Source organism: Macaca thibetana, chromosome 6 (assembly GCF_024542745.1).
Source record: "Macaca thibetana thibetana isolate TM-01 chromosome 6, ASM2454274v1, whole genome shotgun sequence".
NCBI classification, from domain to species: domain Eukaryota; kingdom Metazoa; phylum Chordata; class Mammalia; order Primates; family Cercopithecidae; genus Macaca; species Macaca thibetana.
The window spans coordinates 167,026,347-167,048,251 of NC_065583.1; the positions used below are offsets into that span (position 1 = coordinate 167,026,347).

Genomic DNA, 21,905 nt, shown 5'->3' on the forward strand with positions numbered 1-21,905 from the left:
CTTACCTCACTGTCACAAAATAGCTGCCACAGCTCCAGGCATCATGCCCCCACACAGTTGGGGGGCAAGATGTTCTGATTTCTGTTCAACATCTCCCAAGTTTGAAACATCAGTTCAAAATACTTCAAAAGACTCTGTGGATCAAAACTCACCTGCTGGCAATGGCAGGTTCTCTGCTGTAAGTGATAGAGACCACTTATAAGTTTTAACCAGGACAATTTCACAGTAAGTGAATTCATTATCTATCACTGCATAATAAGTCACCCTCAAACTTAGTGGCTCAAAATAACACACACTTATTATCTCACATTTTCTATGGGTAAGGAATTAGGGAGCAGATTAGCTGGGTATTTCCAGCTTCGAGCTTCTCATAAGGTGTTAGTTACGATGTCAGCTGAGAGCTTGACTTGGGTGGGGATTCACCTCCAAGATCTCTCGTGCAGCTGTTGAACAGGAGGCATCCATCTTTGCTCTGTGGATCTCTCCAGAGAGTGGCTGAGTATCCTCAAAATGTTGCATTGGCTGTCCTCAGAGAAGAGATGAGAGAGACCAAGACGGAAAACACAGTGTCTTTTATCGTCTAACCTCAGAAGCAAAATCCCACCACTTCTGCCATGTTCTTTTGGCCACACCAACCATGTGGGAGAGGACTTGATAAGGGTATAAATACCAGGAGGCAGGAGTCACAGGGGCCTCTTGAGGACTGGCCACCTTATTGAGTACTGTAGTAGCATTGGTGTGGAGGGTAGATGTGAGGCAGGGACCTTTTAGGAGGATATTGGTTCAGTAGAATGATGATTTGGGGAATGCAGCAATTAGAAAGAAGAGAAAGAAACTGAATTGGCAATGACTTAAAAAATAAAATCGGTGAGGCCCTATAATTGAAACAATGACCCACTACTAGCCAATGAGTGAGTCTGTGGAAGGTATTTCTGGAAAGGGTTTTCTTTTCTTTTTTTCTTTTTTCTTTTTCTTTCTTTTTTTTTTTTTTTTTTTTTTTTACTTTAAGTTCTGGGATACACATGCAGAATGGGCAGGTTTGTTACATAGGTATACATGTGCCATGGTGGTTTGCTGCACCCATCAACCCATCATCTAGGTTTTAAGCCGCACATGCATTAGGTACTTGTCCTAATGCTCTCCCTCCATAGAAGAAAGAGCTGAAAGATAAAGGCACTCTCACTTCCCTGGTTTCTCCCTGAGTTTCTTGCTTTTGAATATAACCATGTGGGAGCATGATGCCTGGAGCTGTGGCAGCTATTTTGTGACAGTGAGGTAAGAAATCATTATGCTTGATGTGGCTAAGTTGGGGAACAGACAGAGCCTGGGTGTTTGGAGATACTGTTGAGCCGCCAATCAAACCTAGAACTTTTTGTTACATAGCAATAAATGTCAGGAGTTTAAGTCAGCACAGGTTGGGCATTCCATGACTTTCTGCTGAAAGCATTTCTGACATACATGGGGAGAGAGAAAGGCCTTATCTCCAAACCCCAAGATTTAATGGTTGAATGCTAGGTAAGATAAAAACTATGAAAGGAGGGTGGCCTGAACCCAGGTAGCAGTCATGAAGACCAAAAAAAAAAAAAAAAAAAAAAAAAAAAAGACCATTTGTTTCTGTTTTGTGATAAAGCTTCTGTATAAATAGTATGTGATAGACGCTGGTGGAGCTTTTAATCAATGTATGCAGAAGTCAGACTGCCTAAAAGGAGAGATGAAAATCCATTGCCTTAGATTATATTAATTTTCTTTTACTCTCTTTATATGTATTTCTTTATATGGTAAATGGCCCTTGAAGAAAATGGTGTCTCCATTTTTGTAGAAGAAAACCATGTAGGAGAGATGAAAATTAAGTGAACAAAATTGAATCTGCTCTGCGGCACAGCACCTCAAGGATGCTTACTTGAGAACCAAAAGAAAGTGACAGTCTGCAACCAAGCAGGGCCTGCCGTCTCTAGCATACACTCCCTCTGATTTAAGCTGAGTAGCCTGAAAACCTCAGAGCATCTGTTGGTCAGTTAATTTCATTTGAAGAATATTCTATGGGCCCTTCTTTTTTTCCTCTTTGGACTTTGAAGTTTGTTTCATTTTCCTCGGCTGCCTTCACATGCTGATCTATGCAGCCAGGAGCTTGCACCGTAAAGACAGAATATTCATGGTGGAGTCCTTTCTGTTTCCTCACTTTCATTAAACACTAGAGGTAAAGCTTCACACTGAGGCCCATGAGTCAGTTCATCCAGAAACTCTGGTGAGAAGAAGCTCCAGGCAGAGTCACATGTGTTTGCAGGGAGAGGCTGTGAGCAAACTGTTGTTCTAGCCAGCGAGTGGCACGGGGCATCCGTGGGGTCTTTGCAGCTCCTGCACAGTACTTGGCCTCAGTTCTTTTGCACCATCTCCCTCCCTGAGTTGGGCCACAGTTCCATGACGTTACACGGAACAAAAGCTCGGGGGAGGACTTGCACCAAGAGCTGCAAAAGTGCCTTTTTGTTTTGTATTGTTTTGTTTTGTTTGAGACAGAGTCTCACTCTGTCACTCAGGCTGGAGTGCAGTGGTGCGATGTTGGCTCACTGCAACCTCTGCCTCCTGGGTTCAGATGATTCTCGATTATCTTGCTTCACCCTCCTGAGTAACTGGGACTACAGGCACATGCCACCATGCCTGGGTAATTTTTGTGTTTTCACTGGAGACATGGTTTCACCATGTTGGCCAGGCTGGTCTTGAACTCCCGACATCAGCACTTTGCTCCGGCTGTATGTTTTCTTCAAGTCAAATAGTTCTCTGGTCTTTTAAGATGACTTGGGGATGGAAATGTCTGATGGGCCATTGAGAGTCCTGGATGATGAGGATGGGCGTAGCCTGCTATTGTTCCCTCCTGAGGGTCTGCCATGTCATCCTGGGCCTGGAGTGTGCTGGGGAGTTGGGAGGCTGCAGGACTCATGGATCTCTTTGTTCCCATCTTCCTGCCTTCTCGTTCCTCTCCCAGCTCCACCACCAGCTTGAGGGAATCCTTCCCGAGCCTTCAGAAAATTCCATCTCCTGTTGAGGTTTTGGATATTTTGTCTCTGCCTAAGATCCTCTCTTGGCTCTGGGGCAGCGACTGCTGTTAGAAATAAGAACCTTAAAGAGCTTAGGATTTTTCTGTCCTTCACTGTGTCTCATCTCTATCCTGAAGCAAGAGTAAGATGAGTAACTAATAAATATCTATGTGCATGGGGGACGCTTTGGGATCGAGAGAAATAAAGGGAAGAAAAAATATTTTTAAAAAAACCACATCATTTAGTATTTCAAAAATACTCCTTTAATGTCAGGGCCAGCTTTCTCCAGCCCTGCCCTGTCGGGGAAGCAGAAGCTTAAAATTCCACTACCTGCTTAAGCCAGGCCTTGCCATGCCTGCAGCTCCCTCCCCAGCAGCACCCAGGGAGTGGACCAAGACTTCCTCTCTGCTTTCCGTCGTGTAGCATGGGATGAGTTCTGAGCACTCAAATATCCTCTGAGCTCCATTTTTCTGCCTGCCTGTCTCCCTCCTACCCTCTCATCTACTCAGATACTACAGGGTTTCATGTCTGTACAACTCAACATCTTCTTTGGTTTCTGATGTTTTATCTCCCTTAATGAGAAAGATGGTTTCCCTAAAACCTTTAATCATTCCCTGGAGCATGGACATTTTGTCTAACTCTCACTAGCCTGGTCCCCACCAGTGCTTTTGGGTTTTGCTTAGAATAGGAGAGAGCACCTGGAGCCATGAATGCCTCTGAGAGTCCGGGAATTGCTCAGAAGACCCCGTCTACCCGCTGGACAGTTCCTACTTGTATGTATCTTGGCGTGATAGAGCCTGGTTTGGGCACCAGGGTTTGGGGTTGTGGATTTGCAGTCCAGGCCAGCTCCCCTGGTTCTGAGTATGGCCAGGGCCCTACGTCCTCCCTTCCTCACTGGCCCAATGTAGCCTCAGCACTCCTGAAAAGTGAGGTGAGGACATTTGAATTGTCACCATAAAAAATGGTGCTAGTGTGTAGTAGCGGGTATATAATTATTTGTTGTGGATTTGAGGAAGGCTCATAAAATAAAACCCATCTTCTCTCCCTGAGTTCTGCTGGAGATCAGAACATTGTATTTATTTCTAAAAGAAGTGATTTTGGAGAATGTGATTTAGGTATGAGGGCCAAAGGGACTTCTAGCTTCTTCCATTCAATCTGTTGGATCCACCCAAGGGGAATTTGGTCTTTGTAGAAGAACCTCACTCACCCAGGTCTCTTCCTGTCACCAAGCCCAGTAAGGTTACTTCCTCATCCGTGAACTGCTTTAGTTTTAGCACTGAAAGTCTTTTTTGGGGGGTGGGATGGAGTTTTACTCTTGTCTCCCAGGCTGGAGCACAATGGCGCGATCTTGGCTCACTGCAACCTCTACCTCTCAGGTTCAAGCGATTCTCCTGCCTCAGCCTCCCGAGTAGCTGGAATTACAGACACGCACCACCATGCCCGGCTAATTTTTTGTATTTTTAGTAGAGATGGCGTTTCACTGTGTTGGCCAGGCTGGTCTTGAACTCCTGATCTCAGTTGATCTGCCCACCTCAGCCTTCCAAAGTGCTGGGATTACAGGCGTGAGCTACCGCACCTGGCCAGCATTAGAAGTCTTATATCCCATGAACCCTTCAATCTCAGACACACCAGCAAAGTTGGTGACTCTAAAAATCCCCTGGGCTCAGGACTCAGTGGACCAAAATGACACTTAGAATTTGATACAATCAATCAGAACTGAATTTTAATTTTAGTTTACTTATCTGAAGCAGTGTGACTTCTTTTCGTTCAATAGCTTAGTTATTAGAAAAGCAATACATGCATGCTTGCAAAATATAATTTAAAGATGACAAAGGAGCATAGTATACAAATTAAAGATCATCTTCCATTTCTACTCACACCTACCCTAGAACTTCTAGCCAGGGATAGCCACTCTGAATAGTCTTCTGGTGTTGGTCTATGAAGGGTTCATGCACAGATAAACCTCTTTATACACATGCATGGATGTCTTGCAAGCAGTTTTCTGAATTGTTGTGGGAATTGTTTTGCAGTAATTCTAGTGTGAAGTTTCAGCCCTAAGAAGACGTATACATTTATTTCCATTAAAAACGGAATGATTGTATAGTTTTTCTCCCATTGAAGAAGAACAACCAATTAACAACTAATGAGTACTTAGCTTGTGCTTAGTTTTCTGCTATTACAAATAATCCTGCAATGAATAAACTTGTAAGTTCATTTGTGCACATACCCCTGTTGGATAGATTGCTAGAAGTAAACTGGTAATACCACAGGGCACGTCCGTTTTGCATTCTGATAGTTCCTTCCAAATTTTCCTTCAAGAAATTTGCACCAATTTACGTGTCTATTAAGAATGTATGAAAATGTCTGTTTTCCAACTCTCTTATCATCCTTGAGTGTTATTAAACTTCTTAATCTTTAGCAATCTGATAGTAAAAATGAGAAACTAGAATTTTATTTGCATTCTGTTATAAGTGTGAACCTCAGTTGTATATTAGTTGGCCACTTGTCTAATACTTTTTTGTGTGTGAACTAATTTTTCATTTTATCTGTCCATTATTTTTCCTTGTCCTTTTTTACATCTGTATGCTTCTGCTTCTTAAAAAATCTGCAATTTTAGAATGACTTTATTTGGTTTCTTCATCATGAATTGCCTTTTGTTGTGCTTTGAGGGTATTAACCATATACATTTAAATACTTAAATCTCACCACAGCTCACAAGCAGCCAGCCTGCAGCTCATGGGAACTATTTCATGTTACTAAATTAGATTTGTAATATCTGATTTTTTTTCCTCAGTGGAGCTGTTGCTGCAGAAAGTAGATAAAGAACATGGGTCAATAAAAAAAGAAGATACTCTGGGGAGGTGTAAGTTTTTGAGGGAAGAAATGGTAATGCAGAAAATTGAGATGAACATAACATAAAACAAAAATTAAGGTACTCTTAAGCTCAAGGGGTCCAACACTTATGATCTGGATTTGAATTTCATCCTACCTGTGTCTAGTTGTAGGGAAATCGCTGCACCTCAGTTTTTGTCCCTTAATTTATTCACCTATCACAGTGCCAATTAATATTTCCTGTTTAATTTCAGTAGAACATAGTGCAGTCAAAAATTTTCTAGACTAGGGATCCAGGGCAAATTAATATTTTGTGTGATTTTACTACAAATCAGCTTTATAATTTTGACCACTTTGGAGTCAGTTTCTATTACTGCAAAGTTGAACCTCTCACTCCTAAAGAAAATCTTGAACTTAGGATATTAGTTGTTCTATGAGTATGCATTTAGTCTAGTAGTTAAAAGAGCAGCTATGCTTTACCTTTGAAGACTGTGAATAAAATCTCCTTCTAACACCCAGTCCTGCCTCCTCATCCACTCCAGCTGACCTAGGACAGTTGTGGGCACAGACACAATGGAAGCAAGCCTCTGAATCTTCACATGGAGAGCGACAGGAATGCCAGGGTTTCCCAAGACTTTGTTATTTCATGGTTTCTTGGTGGTCATTTAAGTTCTACTCAATGGCTGGCCCTCATAGCTTACCGGATTGGTCTACTTCATTCTTATCACTCTTACTGATCGGGGGGTGTTTTGTGTATACGTGTTGGAGTCCCTGTGCAGGTACAATCCCCCTCTTCTCTCCATGTGGCCCTGCTGCTCCCTTCACCAGTGGGTGCCCTCGTGGCTGCTCTACAGGCTCCCTGGAACAAGTGCCCTTCTATCAAATGCCTGCTGGACCTGTCGGATAAGCTTCATTGCCTAAAGCACCCATCAATATTATAGACTTAGTTACTGTTTTTTATTCAGCCTTCTGTTTGGAGGATGTTGATTTGAAAAGTTTTCAAATCTATAGCCCCACCTAACAGTATCACACCTGAAAGGGCTCCTTACAGTGACAAGCCGTGGGCCTGATGAAATCTTGGTGGCTACACATGAGATGTCCTCACTGCCCAGTGAGGAAGTTCTCCAGCTGTTGGCAGAGGGATTTGCCCTTAATTCTGGTATTATGGACACTGACCAGAATCCCAATTATCTGCTCATTCTCTCAGGAGGCCAGTAAAGTGTCAGCCCAACCCTGGTCCCTGTGCCTAAAAACAGATTCCTGGAGTCTAGCTTTGTTTTTTCTTTAAGGTGTGATGTTAAAGGAGGTATTGTTTAACAGGATCTTCCTATTAATACTTCTGTTTCTGGCTTCTCCCTTTCATCTGATTGCCTTCCCCTCCTTTCCTGTAACTGTTCATGCTGACTCCCTTATCTCTGTCTTTTTTGTTTTCTTTCTCCCTCCATCTGATACTCCCCACCCGCAACGCCCTTACTTTTGCTGGCTCCTCTTTGTCTCTCCACCAGTCCTCTGAAACCTGCCTCTCACCAGCGTTCCATCCTTCTATCCTTCTGCCCTATCTCTTTTGGTGTGACAACATCATTTTGGGTGCTGTCATTCAGGCCCATTGTTTTAATTAACAATTTTTATCACTTAACTATTTCTATGAAACATATCAACCTCAAACGTATTTGCTTGAAACAGTAACTATTTAACTCATAGTTTCTGCTTGACAATTTAGGCCAGGCTCAGCAGGGTGGGTTTCTAATCATTTCCAGTCTTTATCTATGACTTTCTTTTTTATTTTCAAGGATCTACATAGTTTTTCCCCCTTGGCACCAACGGCAGTTTGGACCAGATATTTCTTTGGTGGAGGGGCTGTCCTGTGCATTTTAGGATGTTTAGCAGCATCTCTGGTCTTTACTTAGATGCCAGTTGCAACCCTCTCCCCCAACCAGTGTGATAATGAAAATGTCTGCAGACATTGAAAATATCCTGAGGGTGGGTTGCAAAATTTTCCCTGGTTCAGAAGCAGTGACTTAGCACAGTACCTAGAAGAGTAAGAGTTTAATAAATACGTAGTTAATGAATAAATGCCTTGTTTACACCCACACATGCAAAACTGTTAGAAGTATTTGGCACTTATTGGACAGGTCTTTGATAGATGTTTATCTGGAAGAGTATTCGAAAGTTTAAGGGAAACAGAAGAAGAATATGGCCTTGAAACTGGCTGACTTGGAGAAATGAGAGAACCTAAAGCATACAGCCCTAGGAGTAGATTTCATGCTCAACATCCTCCTAAATGTTTCTGAAGATGGGAAATCTAACTTCTGTTTCATTATCTACATAAACTGACCTTTTGGGCAGTTTTGCCCCTGTATATCTCACTCTAACAGAAACTTTATATTAAATTAAGAAATTGTTCATTCTTAAAAAAAGATTCTTTTTACTTTTTGCAAAATTTTGATTACAAATAGTAACAATATGACTGCAAGAAAGAAGAGGAACTACAATTTTGGTGTGTAAATTGGTTTGGGAAAAGTTTAGTTATCTTATAAAACATAAAGAACATGTGAAAAACTGTTATGGTAAGAATTGGAGAAAATTGTTCAATATATGAAGAAATAAATTTACAAAAGCATTTGCAGTCAATACACATAGATATGCTTTAAAATTAGTATTTGTCTAATCATCATTGATCATTTCTAGCATTTAGATTTCCTTTAGTTCATGTCAGTCTATTGATGGTTGGTTTCTTGCTTCCCAGAGAAACAGGCATTTTTCCCCCTTTGTCATTGTACCAGGTTATAAGCACGTGCGATATCTGTAAGATGCTGAGGAGGAGTTTTGAAACACCCAAAGTCACCCCTTCATATTTCATTCTTCTTGTCAGAAAGGCGGTTTTCTCCCTGCAGTAACTCAAAGTTACTCAACCCAGAGCTAGGAAAGCTGCAATTCGTCTTGTTGCCAGATGGGTAAAGAGAAGGAATTTCATTGAAAGGAGGGGTCCAAGAAGAAACAGATGAATATGATTATAAGACTCTGTGTGTGTGTGTGTGTGTGTGTGTGTGTGTGTGTGTGTGTGTGTGCGCGCGCGCGCACACATGACATGTTGCTAATGAAATAATAATCTTGTTCAGCACGAATCCCTTGCCTCCCCTTCTCCACACACACACATAGGGAAATATAATTTGTTCTTCCCACTTCTACTTTTGAGAAACTAATTTGCCAGTGGGTTTCACCTGTGTCAGGAGTGTTGAACAACTCCATCATTTTTTGAGAAATGTTGCTGCAATGCTGATGCTTTCTCTATGTTACAAACTAAATTGTGTCCCCACACTTCACTTGCACACAATTCATATGTTGCAGTCCTAAATCCCACAACCTCAGAATGTGACTGTATTTGGAAACAGGGTCTATAAAGAGGTAATTCAGTTAAGAATGAGGTTATTAGGTTGGGTCTTAAATCTAGCATGACCAGCATCCTGATAAGAAGAGGCGGTTAGGACAGAGACGTGCACAGAAAGAAGCCACATGAAGACAGAAGACGGTTATTTACAGGCCAAGGAGAGAGTCCACAGAGGAAACTGACCCTGCTGACACCTTGATCTTGGGTTTCTAGCCTCCAGGACTGTGATCAAATAAAATGCTGTAGTTTAAGCCACTCCATCTGTGGTACTTTGTTATGGGTGTCCTAGCAAACAAGTGCATTATATCCCAAGGCTCCTGAGTGATCATGTGATATAGATTTGAGTTCCTGAGAATGGCCTTCTTAATCTATCTTTTTCACTGCTTCCTGGCCAAGTGCATGGGTGAAAAACAGGGTCCATGGGTGGAAAATGGGTGCAAGGATAGTAAAGGGCACCTCCAGGGTGGCATGTATATTTTCCATGAATTTATGACTGGTCTGTAATAGAATTCTATATTGCCTAAGATCACAATTTCTATTATTTGTTAAATTGGGCCTATAATGAAACTAGGTAAACACATAGATTCTAGTCTGGAAACCTCATTATTTTGTAATTGTGACCTTGATGAATGATTCCATTTCAATGTTAGGAAACCTAAGCTGGATACTGAATCAGGGTCATTTTTAAAAAATCAACACACTCAGAATCTTGATGAGAAGACAGTGGTGGAACAGATGAGGAAATGTCTCATTGTGTTCAGGATTTTATGGATTAGCTTTGTTTCTGTAAGGTATAGTGAAGTTCTGTTTTTCACACATTGGCATGAGATTAAACACCAGATTTTTTTGAGTTAATAAAGACACTGGAATGTATTACCTGATAAATTGTGGGATATTTTTTTCTGAAGAACTTTGGAAAAAAACAGGATTGCTTCTTTTTTGTCAGGGATGCATAGTTGTGATTCTTCGTTGGACTAAGAATGCCCAAGGGAGTCCGCTAACTTTATGTTGATTTAAGAAAAAAATGAATCATTACTTCAAAGATGCTACAGGGCTTTAGCTAATAATGTCTTTGTAGAGGGCAAAGTAGTTAAGAATCAGCAGCAGCATACTGCAATTAAAATAATATAGGCTTGTAGAAAGAAGAAAGACAAGGTGGCTGACGGGCACTCAGCTTTCAACTCATCAGGTTCCTATCATGACGGTCCAGAGATACGGCAAACATCAGAGACTTCATAAAAGCAGCACTTGGTCCTTCTGTGAGTAATTACAGTCCACAGGGACAGTGTGTTTACAGACAGAGTTTAGATGCCAGGAAAAAAAAAATCGCAGAATCCCTGAGACCATGCGTTTTGGTGACAGAATCTGACTTTGGCTTTCGATGTGAATCTCTGTGATTTGGTAGTGGCTCAAGGTCAGGAGGCACAAGTAATAAAATAGAAATGTATCATTTCAACTCATATAAATCTTCCTCAGAGGAATAAATCGTCCTTAGAAGTCAGAAAGTGGCATCAGCTACATATTAATGGGAGCATGAAAGCGTCGAAGGGAACTGATTCAATTCGTGAACGCTCAGCTTCATCACTTTGATTTTTGGTGTGCAGAGTTAATTGCATCTCTGATTGAACTTACGTGTTCGATCATTTAACATGTTTACATGAAATAGACATTCTAATCACTGTGTTTAGTTTGTAGTTTGCAGGCAACTGTGAGAACGAATTGATGTTCTTGCATCTGGATTCATTCTGTCTGACTTCACAATTTACCTCTATTCTTCTGTATTTACCATCTGACATTCATCTTTTTGAAATTCCTCCAGTTGAGTACTAAGTATTCTGAGTGAGCCAGGAACTGTTTTGAGCTTAATTCTTAAGAAGTGTCTCCTTTATTGTAAAAACAGAAACAGGATGCCACTCCATTTTCAATATATATACTTTATATACTTGATACTCTATATACTTTATATGCTGCATAAAATATTGGGAAAGATTAATTTAAAACACACACACAGAAAGAGCATGGACAAAATTATTTTCTCTGAAGCTATTTACAAGATAATATTCTTTTGTGAAGTTTCTGGTGTTTGCATATCTCATCGTGGTTCAGCCCCTTGTCTCTGGCGCTCACAGGAATCCACAGACTGCACGGCACAAGATGGCATTTCTAGGACACTCTGCCTTTCTAGGGTGTAATACTTAGGAATTTGTTTGTTGTTGTTAAATATAAATCATCTGACTTCTCGGTTGTGTTTATGTGTCTGGAGGCTATTTCCCTTCCCCTCTTTTAGATTTTCCTGTGAGAGCACGTTTTTGAACTGTGAGTGAAAGTCAGTGGGAAAATTTGCCTCAGCTTTGTTAAAAAGACAAAACATGACAACTTACCAAAAAGATGCTTTCTGTACAACCATTGAAAAATATCGCTTGGAAATTTTGGGATGCCAACTTTGACATCATGTTGACAACATTTGATAATATCATACGAGTTATTTTATGATACTGCTGTAGTGATCAAACATAAATAATTCACTTGAAAACTATTAATACAAAATACCTAAGCTATTTGTACAATCTTATTCTTTTGGTTTTTGAGTCATATTTTTGAAGTTCCAGGAAAAAATACACTGGGATTTAGATTAAAATTGCATTAGGACTACATATTTACTGAGGAAAACGAACGTATTAAAATATTCAACAGGTTCCCATCTGAGAACATAGCCTTTTGCTCCTTATTTTTCATAATAAAATGGTCTTTTTTAAAAATGTTATTCCTTAGTGCTTTATATTACTAATGTGCTGTGAAAATATCCCCACCTGTTAAGTTTTTTTTATATTGCTGAGGTGGAGACTGATGATTTCTTTTTGTTGCTTTATTGAATTTTCTTCCTAAGCTCAGAAATTTTTAAAATAATTTTGCTGGCTTTTAAAATCTTTTTTTAAATCTGCAGTTGTTAATAACTTTGGTCTTAACCTTCTTAGTGGTTATTTTTTTTCTTTATTTCCATACCTTACTGTGTAAACTAGAATTATATAAATAATAACAATAGTGATTATCTTATTCCTGATTTTAACCAGAATGTCTTTAATATTTTAAAATTAAGCATAATAGCTGCTGGTTTGAGACTTGTAAAACAATATCTATGAAGTCTTCTATTTGTTATTGCACTTTAAAATATAGCAAATAGTTTTGAAATTCATTGAACATTTTTTTGGCAAATAGAATGATTATTAGTTTTTCATATTAGATCTCTAAATGTATAAAAATATATATTTTCTAATACTAAACTAGTCTGCATTAATAGGATCAATAATTCTTTCTGTGGCAGATTATTTTTTCATGAATAGTTGATTTGTGTTCAACATCTGTATTTCCAAATGAAATTGGACTTGAACTTTAATTTATTCTGTGTTGTATTTGTCACTCATTGGCCTAATGTGCCTTTACTAGCTTGATAAAATGAACTGGGTAACTTGGTTCTATTTTTTTATGCCCTGAATAATTTACCTATTATATGAACTACTACTTTCTTTGAAGATTCAAAGAACTCATCTATAAAATGATCTACCTCTAAAGGCTAGATATCATATGCAGTATTTTGAACTTGAACAAATATGTTTTTGTGTTTTTGAGGACAATTTACTTTTTTATTTTTCCTGATTTTTGAAATTTTTGTTTGTCTCTTTTTGTTTCAAGAGGTTGTCTTTTTTTTTTAAAACAAAAAAGGCATCTTTTAGATTTAATTCAAATTAAAAGACTTCCCCTGCAATTGTGTTATTTATTTCTCTCCTTCTTCTCTTTCTTCTTTCCTTTCTCCTTCTCCTCTTCCTTCTTTCCTTTCTCCTTCTCCTCTTCCTCCTTCCTGTGCAGTGCCTTTTGTGAATTTCTTCCTCTTTTGTTTGAGACGGAGTTTTGCTCTTGCTGCCCAGGCTGGAGTGCGATGGCATGATCTCAGCTCACAGCAACCTCCACCTCCCAGGTTCAAGCGATTCTCCTGCCTCAGCCTCCCAAGTAGCTGGGATTATAGGCATGCACCACCATGCCCGACGAATTTTGTATTATTAATAGAGACGCGGTTTCTCCGTGTTGGTCAGTCTGGCAAGAGTGCAGTGGCATGATCTTGGCTCACTGTAACCTCTGTCTCCCGGGTTCAGGTGATTCTTCTGCCTCAGCCTCCCAAGTAGCTGAAATTACAGGCATGCGCCACCACACCCGGCTAATTTTTTTGTATTTTTAGTAGAGATGGGGTTTCACCATGTTGATCAGGCTGGTCTTGAACTCCTGACCTCAAACGATCCACCTGTAATCCCAGCACTATGGTTTTGATTTTCATTTTGAGCCAGTGGTCATGTCAAATATCCTATCATTTTTAAGTTTTTTCAAAAATTGTTTAACCTCTTATTTTTAAAGGTAATACTGAAATTTTTTTTTTGAATCTTGACTCTACCAAGTGATAGGAGAAACTGCAAATGTTTTATTCTCTTTCTGGCTTTGTTATATAATCTGAGACTTTCCAAACAGGTTATTCGTTAGGTTATTATTTTCTATCTTGCCTGTCTTTTCTTCTGCACAGCCAGTAGCACACTTAAATTCGTCCACCATATAATTTACTTTATTTCCCACCCTAATGTAGCTCATCGCTTTATAAAATGTTTTTATCACACATTAAAAACAAATTTTATGTAACGTCTCTTCACCCAGAAGCCTTTCCCTGCACGCTTCTCATGGCTTCTGGCTGTCTCTCTTCCTGCCTCCCGCAGGCTCTATTTGGAGTCAGGCTTCAGTTACCATGGTTGATTTCTGACTGAGGCATGTACCCTAGCTGAGGTCTCACGATGATGTCTGCTAGTACTTTCTCAGTGTTTGGTTGTGGTCTTTTTCCTTCCCAAGGCCATCCTCAGGGGCAGAGTCCTGGAGACCTGGCAGTTCTCCACGTTTGGATCTCTGGATTCCATGCAGCCATACTCCCACCCCCAGTGCACCCAAGTCACTTTTTAGATGATCAGAGGGAGGTTTGTCCATCTTCAGATCTTCAGAACGCAGCATCTAGGCCCATCTTGCCTCACCCTTTCTAGTGGACTCTGTAGGGAACATCAAAGGTCGTCCAACCTTTATTTACCTAAATTTATCTCAACCCAGTTCCATCTACCAAGAGTTGGTGCAAACTTCTTCCATAGGCCAAAAACAGAAAAGTAACTTGGACTTCATCCAAGATTTTTTTGTTCATTTCGTTATAAATTTTAAAGTTTCCCTGTATCTTCAACGTTATTTTATTGAGAAGGGAATTGAGGCTTTCTCAGGACTATAGCAAGATGACAACTAAAACTACAAAAACAGTAATCATGTTATTACTAATTACAGTCAGAACAGCAATGATAGCAGTGATTTTGCTAGGAGCTTCCCATGGACTAGGCATGAGTGATTGGATTGTTTTAATCTGCTCTGTGAGATCAGTAACATTATTCCTTCCTTTTTACAGATAGATGTCACATACTGGTGAATAACTGCACTAAGTCCCACAGCAGGTAAACAGTGCCTTTGGGATTTGACCCAGGTGGTTAATGCTAGAATCAGCACCATGAACTGAAAGGAGAAAGGATTTTATATATCATTTAACCTACTCCTAGAGCTCAAGAATAAAACACTGAATGATGTCATGGATTTGAGAAAAATCCTTTAATTGTGAAATAAAATGATAAAAATTAAAACACTGGTGAATTCTACAGAAAGAAGCAAATCTGTGTAATGACCCCCATGGGATATTAATGATCAAAATTGAACTAAGCAATATGATAAAAAGAATTTGAGAGCAATTGTTTCAACAGTTATTAAATTAATTTTTACATACCAACCTCCTCAGTGTTTATAACTGACATAAGTTATTGGCAAAATATATCATGAGTTACACTACATTTAAAATAACATAACATGAAAGATCCACAATTAAGATCAGACAATAGAAACTCATTAGAAAGAAAATGGTCCTTTGACATTTTCTCTCACAGATTTATGGGCTGTGAAAGAAGGAAATATACTCAAACAAAAAATGGTACCTATTAAAATGATTGAAGCCCAAATTAAGAAAATCTTTGTTTTGTAAGTAGGGTAACAAAATCCCATTTTCTTATTCTTTTACTTTTTTGTGTACAAAAACATTTTTTTTCAAGGCTCTGATTTGGTGGCTATTAAGCTAAAGACAAGAAGTCATTTTTGGTTTATCTCTTGTTTGATTTTAACTACTGAAAATCAGTTCCCTTTGATCTCTTATTAATTTCCTCCACATTTTCATGTATTAAAAATGTGTTTGATTTTTTTTCATTGTTACAATTTGTCATCTGCTTTCTTGTTGTCAACAGCTGCAAACATCTTTGATGCTACACTTAAAAGTGTCAATTTTGTAATTGGTTTGTGTCTTAATTTTGGCAAAGGGGACCTAATTAGTTACAAATCTTCCTTTGTGAATTACTGAGAATCAGTTTTCCTATGTGACAGCACTAGACCAGTAATAGCTTTGTTAAAATTGGATGCCTCTCAGGGGAAAAACTAAAAAGCTCGTTCTTCTCAATTTACCTTTGTAATTTCTTTGAAGACACACCTAGAGGTGAGGGTTATTGAGTTATAATAGCCAGTTTAATTCTACTGAAATGTACTGCATTCTAAATTGTTGTTGAGCATAACAACTGGCCATATTATTTAAACTGCTATATAACAACCAACATCCTATATACACCTGTCTAACTGACTAAACCTCAGTTAACTGCTAGTTGTGTGATACACAAACATATTTTTTTTAAAGGCAACGTAGTTGGCAATCTCACTCTGGGGACAGAAAGCATAAGGACAGAGATCATGGTATTATTATTGGATGAGGAATAGAGATAATAGAAACTTAAAAAATGTATTTGTCTGTTTATTATGCCTCTTTATTAAAAAAAAAAAACAGGCTTGAGGAACCTTTTCACAAATGTCTGCAAGAGACCAAATTTATTTTTCTTTCTTTTTTTTTCTTTTATTTTTTTCTTTCTTTCTTTCTTTTTTTTTTTTTTTTTTGAGGTGGAATTTTGCTCTTGTTGCCCAGGCTGGACTGTAATAGTGCAACCTTGGCTCACTGCAACCACCTACTCCCAGGTTCAAGCGATTCTGCTACCTCCGCCTCCAAGTAGCTGGGATTACAGGCATGTGCCACCACGTTTGGCTAATTTTGTATTTTTAGTAGAGACAGCCTTTCACCATGTTGGTCAGGCTGGTCTCGAAGTCCAGATTTCTAGTGATCCACCCACCTTGGCCTCCCAAAGTGTTGGGATTACAGGCGTGAGCCACCACGCCTGGCCAAGAGACCAAATTTTTAAAATAAGCATTGTACAATCTATATATTCATAGGGATTTATATTATTACCTATTTGTTTTTCACTTTGGGGGATGAAGGCAGAAAGCCATCTCAGCTGCACCTGTCAGTCTCTGTGGAGTGTTTTGCTCATGCCCAGAAAGGCTCATGCAGTGATGAGGAGTAGCCCTTGAAAGCTCTTCTTCTGGAAATGTCTGGGTGGAAGTGTCAGGTGGGAAAAGAGAGGAGTAGGAGGAAATAAGAGAGAAAAAGTCCACAGAGAGAGAAACCAAATGAACCGCCTTCAGCATGTGCCCCAGATATTGTAATATTCCTGGGTGAGTAACATTTTTTTTTTACACTTTAAGTTCTAGGGTACATGTGCACAACGTACAGATTTGTTACATATGTATACATGTGCCATGTTGGTGTGCTGCACCCATTAACTCGTCATTTACATTAGGCATATCTCTTAATGCTGTCCCTCCCCCCTCTCCCCTCCCCACAATAGGACCCGGTGTGTGATGTTCCCCTTCCTGTGTCCAAGTGATCTCATTGTTCAATTCCCACCTGTGAGTGAGAACATGCGATATTTGGTTTTCTGTTCTTGCAATAGTTTGCTGAGAATGATGGTTTCCAGCTGCATCCATGTCCCTACAAAGGACACAAACTCATCCTTTTGTATGGCTGCATAGTATTCCATGGTGTATATATGCCACATTTTCTTAATCCAGTCTGTCACTGATGGACATTTGGGTTGATTCCAAGTCTTTGCTATTGTAAATAGTGCTGCAATAAACATACGTGTGCATGTGTCTTTATAGTAGCATGATTTATAATCCTTTGGGTATATCCCCTGTAATGGGATGGCTGGGTCAAATGGTATTTCTAGTTCTAGATCCTTGAGGAATCGCCACACTGTTTTCCACAATGGTTGAACTAGTTTACAGTCCCACCAACAGTGTAAAAGTGTTCCTATTTCTCCACATCTTCTCCAGCACCTGTTTTTTCCTGACTTTTTAATGATTGCCATTCTAACTGGTGTGAGATGGTATCTCATTGTGGTTTTGATTTGCATTTCTCTGATGGCAAGTGATGATGAGCATTTTTTCATGTGTCTGTTGGCTGTATGCATGTCGTCTTTTGAGAAGTGTCTGTTCATATCCTTTGCTCACTTTTTGATGGGGTTGTTGTTGTTTTTTTTTTTCCCTTGTAAATTTGTTTGAGTTCTTTGTAGGCCTTTTGTCAGATGAGTAGATTGAAAAAATTTTCTCCCATTCTGTAGGTTGCCTGTTCACTCTGATGGTAGCTTCTTTTGCTGTGCAGAAGCTCTTTAGTTTAATTAGATCCCATTTGTCAATTTTGGCTTTTGTTGCCATTGCTTTTGGTGTTTTAGACATAAAGTCCTCACCCATGCCTATGTCCTGAATGGTATTACCTAGGTTTTCTTCCAGGGTTTTTATAGTTTTAGGTCTAACATTTAAGTCTCTAATCCATCTTGAATTAATTTTTGTATAAGGAGTAAGGAAAGGATCCAGTTTCAGCTTTGTAGTTATGGCTGGCCAATTTTACCAGCACCATTTATTAAATAGGGAATCCTTTCCCCATTTCTTGTTTTTGTCAGGTTTGTCAATGATCAGATGGCTGTAGATGTGTGGTATTATTTCTGAGGGCTCTGTTCTGTTCCATTGGTCTATATCTCTGTTCTGGTACCAGTACCATGCTGTTTTGGTTACTGTAGCCTTGTAGTATAGTTTGAAGTCAGAAGACCTTCTCCCATATCTGCAGGCCTCAAAAAGCCAGGCCTCCTTGGATAAGCGTTTATGTGGGTGGAGTCCGTGACCCAGCGTGATATCCTTTTTGTGATGTGGAGCTGGATTTGCTGCTCTCCTCTTTGTAGATAAGCCTCGTTCTGGCCATATCTTATTTTTTTTTCTCAACCCTGATTTCCTCACTTATTTTTTTAATTTTTTAAAAAATTTATTTATTGTATTAATGGTGAATAATTATTTTTTCTACAAAGAAAGAGGCCTGCAGATCTGGGAGAAGGTCTTCTCATTATGTCATGAAGACAATGCCCTATATTAGGAGGAACATCATTCACAATAGTTCTACTGCAAAGTAAGTGGGGAAGTGCAGAGCACCTTTGTTCAGGAGTCCTCACTGGAAGCAGATGGCAGGAGGCTAAACTGCAGTTTGGTATGAACATCTTAACAGGGAAATAAATTCTGAGACTGGGTGTACAGCTTTTTGATGGTCTGTATAACTTCAAGGATATCTATAACCACTGAGTTTCATAGGAATGGACTTTGTTGGGGGAGCGTCTCTGTACTCCCACACAATTGTATACAAAAATATGATTGTGTAGCACATGGTTGAAAGTCCATTCCTTCACCAGGCTCTGAAAGAGTGTGACCTTCCATTTTCAGAAGTACCAATCTGGAGCAAGGGTGCACTGTACCCCTCAGGCAGTCCTATGTACATAGTTTGTCTCTGAACTGCTAACTGGTGATCCCGGCTTGGTGCTAAGCTGCAGGTGCGCTCTGACAGGCACGTAGAGTGCAGATGTCCTTTCACACCAACCAAGGGAGAAACACAGACTTTGATAATCACTGGAGCTAGAGTGAGCATGAGATGCAGACTGGGGAGCCCAATGAGGACACAAGCCCAGAGACAGGGCCAAGCCCATGGCTCCTCTTCACAGGGACGAAAGAATAGCGGAGAATGGAATGCCATGGACTCCAAATGCTGGAGAAGAGATGACTCATTTGAACCCAAAGTGCAAAGGGGCCTGGGGTGGAGAATATGTCATCCCTGTTTTATCCTTCTGAAAATTATGATCTGATTTGCCCAGACCTGATTCTCTGCTTCATTATTAAGGGACAAGGACTCTAGGGACATATTTTCTTTTTAAGTCTCAATTGAGTAAGTTCCTATTTATAGAACCAAAAACTCAGATCTCAAAGAAAGCATCAAACATCTCAGTTTGTTTTACCCAGTAACGTGCATGTAAGGGTTCCGCCTGTCCTTAACTGGAGCACAGGCCCTACCTGGCCAGCCCCTGCCTGGCTGTTTTAGAAGATGCTTTTGCTTCACTTCTTCAATCATGCTTCTCAATCATTTGCTTTCTCAATCCCCTTTTTATAATCTCCTTTCCTTACAATACGAAATAAGGGTACGCTCATCTGGCATCTTCCAAGAAGCTGAGAAACAGCAGATGCTGTGCAGTGAGGAAGACTGGCTTTGGCAAGCCTCCCTCAGCCTAAGTGCATGTGTCTGCGTCCTGTGTCTGCCAAGACAAAGTACCACAAGCTTGGTGATTTAAAACAACAGAAACTTATACTCTCACAGTTCTGGAGGCCAGAGGTCCAAAACGAAGGTGCCAGCTGGGTCACACTCCCTGTGGAGTTTCCAGGGGGGGATCCTTGCCACTTCCGGCATCTAGGGGGCTCCAGGCATCCCTTGGCCCAAAGCTGCATCACTTCAGTCTTTGCCTCTGTCTTCACAGGGCCTTCTGTTCTGCTCCCTGTATATCTCTCTCTCTCTGAGTGTCTCTTATGAGGACACATGCGACTGGATTGAGGAGCCTCCAGTATAATCCAGGATGATTTCATCTTTGAGATCTTTAACTTAATTACATCTGCAAATAAAGTCACATTCACAGGCTTTGCATATTAGGCAGTGGACGTATCTTTCTGGGGACCATTATCCAACCCATGGCATTGCAGAGACACCCACAGGACTTGGTTTTTCTCCCTGGGTTATGCACACTTTGTCGAGTGAGGCCTGGTAGAAAGAAGGGCTTTGTCCTGTTTTCGAATGGACTGTGTTCAGATCTGTGTCAGAGTGGGTAGTGGAAAGAGTGCTTTGCCCTGTTTTGTTTTCAGTGACCTCCCTTCTGTGTCCTGATTGTTGGTAAAGGATGTCTTGCTCAGGAGGATGAGCCCCAGGACAACTGAGGCAAAGGTTTTAGCATGAAAATTGTTGCCCCTTATCTCATGTGGTCGGTAATGCACAGCAAGCATCTTCTCCTCATTTATCTCTGTGTCCAATTACAAATTCAGAAGCAAGACGGTTGGTCAAGGGGTGCATATCAACACTTTTAACTCAAAATTAAGTCACACCTTTTTTTTTTTTTTTTTTTTTCCTCTGACAGAAATTAAGGCTGACTTGATTGGACTGACCACGATTCCTCATTTGGCTAATTAGACCACATGAAGGTTATTTTCCATAAACTGAGTTGTGTTCTTAATTTTAATGAAAATATATTTTAAGTAACTGATAAGGCAAAAGCATGTTAGGGCCACCACATTGCACATATCCAGGGACTATGACCTGTATCAGAGGCTGTGCCAATGCCATTCCCTTAAGTAGAAGCTTTACAGTGCAGCATCATCATAGACAGGGATATTCTAGTTAAAAATTACTATAATACAAATCACAACATTTGATCTTCCAAAATGTTTATATTAAGAAAGGTACATCTTCAGGAAAGTCATTTGATAGGTCTTGGTCAATATTTGGGGGGCATATATATTCCAGAAATTACAAAAATTATAAGAACTTTTTAATAGCAGGGTAACATCCTGTTACCAGATAAGCAGGTTCTAGTTTTTCTCTTTCAACAAAGTTGAAGAGGATTCTAGTCATGTTTTTAGGTTTTGAAAATAATTTCCAATGTGAGATTACTATACTGTTTTGGTTATATAGTTTAGAAAAGAGTCAATTAAGAACTGTTTTAACAAAACTTCTGTTCTCATCTACTTATTTAGGCAAACACAGTTTTTTAACATTTAGTGTTAAATAATAATAGAATTGATGCTGACTCCCAGCTCATTCATGCAGTAAGCAAGATGATTAGTTCATCAGAGGATGTGTGAACTACTGAGAATAAAGAGATTCTCACTCATCTTATTAGGAGATGAATTTATAATATTTTATTTGTTGAATAATATTTATGAAAAGTTTGATGTTTTATAAATTATTATAATAGTATAATTATAACAGCTAGAAAAAAGTTTAATATTTAGTATCTTATAGACAGAAAATTTTTAAAGTGATAATATTTTTGTATATAACTTTATTCCAGAGAAGTGTGATAGAGTAATGAACACAAGACTCTCAAGTCTGAAAAATGTAATACATTGTGATAAAAATCTGTGGAAGAAGAGTCCAAGGAGTAAAAAGAATGATATAAATTTTTCAACTGTTAAAAAACAGCTTATGATTACATATATATATATATATATATATATATTTAAATGGATACTGGTGGGTGTTAAATCCCTGCGGCAATAGTTCTCAATCCTGAACACGAATCCGCATCACCTGGGTG

General features: G+C 39.4%; 2 protein-coding genes and 1 long non-coding RNA gene across 3 annotated transcripts in view; 1 reads left to right on the forward strand and 2 right to left on the reverse strand.

Moving 5' to 3' along the window:
• The window catches only part of ROPN1L (rhophilin associated tail protein 1 like), a 918,600-nt gene that overhangs the window by 761,426 nt on the left and 135,269 nt on the right, over window positions 1–21,905 (reverse strand). The window lies entirely within an intron of this gene.
• Window positions 1–21,905, reverse strand: part of CCT5 (chaperonin containing TCP1 subunit 5) — a 739,483-nt gene that overhangs the window by 564,261 nt on the left and 153,317 nt on the right. The gene's annotated exons all lie outside the window — the stretch shown is intronic.
• Window positions 1–21,905, forward strand: part of LOC126956839 (uncharacterized) — a 74,333-nt gene that overhangs the window by 2,968 nt on the left and 49,460 nt on the right. The window lies entirely within an intron of this gene.